The sequence below is a fragment of the Pteropus alecto genome, unplaced genomic scaffold (genome assembly GCF_000325575.1).
Source record: "Pteropus alecto unplaced genomic scaffold, ASM32557v1 scaffold98, whole genome shotgun sequence".
NCBI lineage: Eukaryota > Metazoa > Chordata > Mammalia > Chiroptera > Pteropodidae > Pteropus > Pteropus alecto.
The window spans coordinates 11,603,213-11,609,212 of record NW_006443570.1 but is presented as its reverse complement, the minus strand read 5'-3'; the positions used below and the strand labels follow the sequence as shown (position 1 = coordinate 11,609,212).

At 32.3% G+C, this 6,000-nt stretch overlaps 1 protein-coding gene and 1 pseudogene across 1 annotated transcript in view; both read right to left on the bottom strand.

Annotated features, from left to right (window-relative positions):
- Nucleotides 1–6,000, bottom strand: part of PPM1E (protein phosphatase, Mg2+/Mn2+ dependent 1E) — a 121,655-nt gene that overhangs the window by 56,496 nt on the left and 59,159 nt on the right. The window lies entirely within an intron of this gene.
- Nucleotides 5,023–5,144, bottom strand: LOC112473399 (annotated as a pseudogene).

The window sequence follows — 6,000 nt, the reverse complement described above, 5'->3', positions numbered from 1 at the left end:
TTTAGGTTCCCAGCAAAACTGAGTGGAAAGGATGAGAGCTTCCTATCCCATTGCCCCTATACATGCACAGCCTCCCCCACCATGAGCCATTCCTGGCCCAGACACCACTAACTTGCTGTCTGTCTCTATAGATTTGCCTTTTCTGGACATTTAATATAAATAGAATCACAATTATATAACCTTTCGCATTTGGCTTCTTTCACCTAATATAATGTTTTTGAAGTTCTTCCATGTTGAACCATATTCTTTTTTTATTGCTGAAAAGTATTCCATTGCATGGACGTACCATTTTCCTTTTTATTGCTATATTGTATACTCTATTTTATGAATGTGCCAAGGTGAGACTTTATCTTTCTTATGTGTCAGAAAAGAGGAGTCCTCAATGAATGCCCATAATTAGAGCTGGTAAGAAGAAGAAGGGGAAGAAAAAGAAATAGAACTACTGTGGTTGAATAAAAGCTGTTCCTAATAGAGATGGAAAAGTCAAGCTCCAGTGAATCATCTATAGGTGGACAAACTTGTCCTGGCTGTAAGAATTCAAGCTCTTTCCATTGGATCCTATGATCTGGTTTACTACCACTTGCTTGTTTTAGGTGTGGTCATGGAAGCCAGCTTTAACATCTATAGGAAGAAAACTAGTTTGTTTTTTTTTTTAGGTGTATTAGAGGTTGCAAATTCATTATATAATTAAGCAATATAGCTAAAAGCAATTATAAATATTTTTTAAATAATATCTATCTGATGACTTTTGATAAAAAAAAAGATATGGCAGATTAGGGATATGCATTTATCCCCTCCCCTTATAGCAAAAATAAAAGGTTTAAATCTACAAGGAAAAAGCAATCAGAAGAGAGGGCAACAGTGGATAAAACAGTTCAATAAATCTTTGGAAATGGGAGAGCAAATGAGTATCTGACTTATCAGGGTAGAAGAAGCTATAAATAATCTCAGGGAGACGCTGATGAGAAGAGTCAATTTATCCCCAAAGAACCTGGGAAAGGCTCAGACCTTGGAAGTAGCAAGTGGATGGAGGTGAGGCACAAAGTGAAAAACCAGGATGAAAGTCTATGTATGTCAAGGATTGATTGCCTCCTCACTCTCACACACAGAATGGAAGCAGCTAAGATCACACAGTCCAGGTCTGGTGGCAGAATGTACGTTTATCCTCCAGAGAAATTAAAAAGGAGTATTCTAGACTTGATAAAACTGGGCAGAGTAGAGAATAGAGGTAAGACGAATTGAAAAGAAATGGATTTATTAAAATACGATATGGCAGGACTTTAATTCCTTTAACCATTCTTCTACCCCACCTACCCTCACCCTTGCTCCAGAACACTTGCATTTTATTGCCCAGACAAGACACTGGAAAAGTCTTTTCTGGAGAAACTGAACAATTTCAGAGAAAAGTCTTCTTCAGAGTGACATACGGCCATGTCTCCATCCTAACAACCACAAGTGAAGATTACTCAAAAAAAGTCTTTTTTTCCTAAAGAACTTCTAATCAGTTTAAAAAATATATATATACAGACCATCAAGGGTGATCAGATATGTTAAGAAGTCATGAAAAATTAAAATCAGACATCAAAAGAGCTATTTGATATTTAAAATGATTGCTGAAATGAAGCATTCAACAGAAGTTACAAAAATTTCCAAGAAAGTAGAATTAAACATGAAATGGAAAATATGAAAGAAAAGATAGTTCAAGGATCAATCTAGGGAGATTAACTTCTGATTAGAAAGTTCTTCTTTGATGAATGTGAGTTAGGGTCAGAACATTCCCTAACAAATGGCCCAACCAGGTTATCTTACAAACTCAAAATTGACAAGTCCTATTCATGTGCTTAGGACACTCAATTAGCTTTTAGCCACCCATTCTTAAGAACGGACAGCTAAAATGACCAGATACCTAAAGGAAGCCTATATACAAAAGAGACCAAAATCAATATAAGAATACAAAGCAATCTGGTAGACAGAAACTGTGCAAAGAAAACTTTAAGAAAAAAATATTTCCAAGAGATACTTAAATAAAATTTTTAAAGAAACATAAAAAGAGGAAGAAACACTTCCGAACTCATTTTATGAGGGCAGCATTGCCCTGGTACCAAATCAGACAAAGACACCACAAGAAAAGAAAATTACAGGCCAATATCCCTGATGAAAATGCATGCAAAAGTCCTCGACAAAATATTGGCAAACAGAGTTCAGCAATACATTAAAAGGCTCATAAACCATGATCAAGTGGGATTTATTCCTCGGATGCAAAGAAGCTCAACATCTGCAAATCAATCAACAAAATGAAGGATAAAAATCATATGATCATCTCAATAAATGCAGAAAAAAAGCACTTGACAAAATTCAAAATCCATTTATGATGAAATTTTCTAAGGGATATAGAGAAAATGTACTTAATGTAATAAAGGCCATATATGACAAGCCCACAGTTAACATCATACTTAATAGTAAAACACTGAAAACGTTTCCCTTAAGATCAGGAAAAAGATGAGGATGCCAGTTTTCACCACTTCTATTCAATATAACACTGCAAATTCCAGCCAGAACAAGTAAGCAAGAAAAAGAAATAAAAAGCATTCAAATTGGAAAAGAAAATTATTTGTTTGCCAATGACATGATCTTATATACAAAAACCCCTAGACTCCATTAAACAACTGATAGAACTAATCGATGATTTCGGCAAAGCTGCAGGGTACAAAATCAATACATAAAAATATGTTGCATTTCTATGTACTAATAATGATCAGAAAGAGAAATAAGAAAACTATTCCACTTACGATTGCATCAAAATGAATAAAATACCTAGAATAAATTTAACCAAGGAGGTGAAAGACCTGTACAGTGAAAACTATAAGACACTGATGAAAGAAGTCAAAGATGACACACAAAAAAGGGAAGGTATTCATGAATTAGAAGAATTAACATTGTTAAAATGTCCATAGTACTCAATGTAGTCTACAGATTCAATGTAATCTCTATCAAAATTCCAATGGCATCTTTCACAGAAATAAACAAACAATCCCAAAATTTGTATGGAACCACAAAGACCCCAAATAGCCAAAGCAATCTTTAGAAGAAAGAACAAAGCTGGAGGCATCATGCTTCTTGATTTCAAACTATATTACAAAGCTATAGTAATCAAAACAGTACAGTATAATATTGATACAAGAACAGACACATAGATCGATTGAACAAAATAGAGAGCCTGAAGTAAACCCATGCATACGTGGTCAGTTAATTCATATATATATCATCTCTATATCTACCTATCTATCTAAAATTTTTTAATAGCCAAAAACCTAGGCATCGCAAATAGCAGACTATCACCAACTTTTCAAAAAAAGAAAAAAAAAACAAACAAGACAACACAACTCTTTTACAAAAGACTCAGAAGATTTTCTTTTTATAATTATACTTTTATGAAGTCTGTGATTCTAGCCAAATTACGTGTTCAGGTGATATTACCAGATTTTTCCTAAGAGATTATTACAGACTCTCACTGCTCTATTCTGGCAAAGTTCTTAGGTATATACTTCTTTGGTATAAAATTCTGCAGGAATCTTCATATTCCTGATTGTTGATTAGGAAAATACTAACTTTCCATTTAAGTCCAGGAGTACAGAAAATGTGTGCATGGATAAAGTTGAAGCAGAGATCTTTTAAAAAGTTAATTTATTTCCATGCCTAACCTTTTTTTCCTAAACGATATCCTGATTTTAGATTTTAACCATATGGTCAAAAACTGAAGAAAACGGCATTACAAGTAGCATTTTGTTTCAAAGATATTAAAAATATGTAACATTTAAAATATTTTCAAAGTGTTTCTAATTCTGTGAGCAAATGCTTTGATGAACATTTTGCATCATAATCAGAATATTCACTTAAGATCTCCCACTAAAAATCCTATTTATACAAAGAGTAAAACTAAGTAGTCTAAAGGCATTTTATCTCATAGCGGTCAAATTCCAGTGTTTGGATTTCTGCAGGAACATCCTGCTGCCATCTTTATCAAGAGTCCAAAGGAAAAAATGAAGGTGGTAAGAAGAGAAATAAAATCATTACATTTTGACACCTCTTTTCGTAACTTGTTAGTTTCATATTACCATTTCTTTCTCTAGTAACAATATTTAACTGAATTACTAAAAAGAAATGAATTAATATCACACATTATTTTGTTCCCACATTTGAGCAGCAGAAGTTGATTTTCTTAAATATTTTCTGAGCTATATTTTATAACTCTCTACACTGATCTTTAAGTTCATAAAGCATTCATAGCTTCCAAATGATCACTTATTCTATATTTGCCATTTGTGTTTCCCTCACCCCAAGATGGCAGATTAATGTCTTTTACTGAATTTAATAAATTGATGACTTGCTTGACATACTTATCATAACAAATACAAACAACAACTAAGTAATCTAAAGTCACTCCTTCTTTATTTGGAAGTTTAGCCACAGGAAGCAATTCTCTCTTTCAGACCTTTATTTCTTACTTTACTTTTTTGATGATAACAGCTTTACTAAGATATAATTTCACATATCAGATTCTTTTATTTCTTATGGGTCCACTTACCATAATCTTTCAACTGTTACCTAACTACTAAAAAAAAAAAAATCTTTTCCATTGTTCCATTTGTAAGCTGTTATCTCTAATAATACTGTATAATAGAAGAAAGTTGGGAGTTTTGACCAAAAAATAAAAAAAATTAGAAATAATGTTTCTAATGTTCCTTTCAGAGTGTCCAGAAGTCCTCTTCTGAATTTCCATGAGTCTCCTAATTTTATAATTCAAATTATGCTTTTATTCAATTACTAGCATTCAGCTTAAGAAAAAATCTTTAAAACAAATCTTTATTCCTTACTAGTTAATGAGTTTCTTTTTCTTAAATTAATTAATTAATTAATTTATTTTAGGCAAGGCAACCCTTGGTTGACTTCACAGATTGCAAGGACCTTATCAGTTTATAATCCCTTTTTTTTTATTATTTTTATTTTTACTATATTTTTTTACGCCTACAGTAGCACGTAGTCTTCCTAGGTGGTCTCCCATCCAAGTACTAACCAGGCCCAATCCTGCTTAGCTTCTGAGATCAGACAGAATCGGGCTTGTTCAGGGTGGCATGGCTGTAGACATTTTAATGAGTTTAAATATTTTTGTGAGCTAGCTTGAATATCTACCCATTTATAACACTTTCTAGGAAAAAATGCATTAAAAACCCTAAAATAAATTTCAAAACAAACTTTTAAAATGTAATTTGTTCAAAAATTGAGGCTTATAATATAGACCAGAAAATTTTCAGTAACCTATAAATCACTGTGAAAATATATTTATCTCTTTGGTGGGAAACTGATAAGTTTAGAAACATAGGTGAGCCAGCTCTATTCTTTGAAAAATAGAAATTAAACAAGAAAATCTAAAAAGCAATATCTTACCTTTTCACTAAAAACTTAAAGACACTGACCAAAAAAAAAATCGAAGACATAAATAGAAATGTATTTTTTGCTCATAGATTGGAAGAATTAATATTGTTAAAATGTCCCTATTACCCAAAGCAATCTACAGATTCAATGTAATCCCTATCAAAATTCCAATGGCATTTTTAAGAGAACTAGAATAATTCTAAACTGTGTATGGAACCACAAAAGTTCCAGAATAACCAAAGCAACCTTGAGAAAGAAGAACAAAGCTGAAGGCATCATGCTCCCCAATTTCAAACTATACCACAAAGCTATAGTAATCAAAATAGACACACGGATCAATAGAATAGAATTAAGAGCCCAGAAATAAACCCACACATACATTGGCAATTAATTAAAAACAAAGGAGAAAGAGCAGTTTCTTCAATAAATGTTATTGGGAAAACTGGACTGCTACACTCAAACGAATGAAATTAGCCACTATCTTATACTATATACAAAAATTAAGTCAAAATGAATTAAAGATTTCAATGTAAAACTTGAAACCATAAAATTCCTTAAAAAAAACAT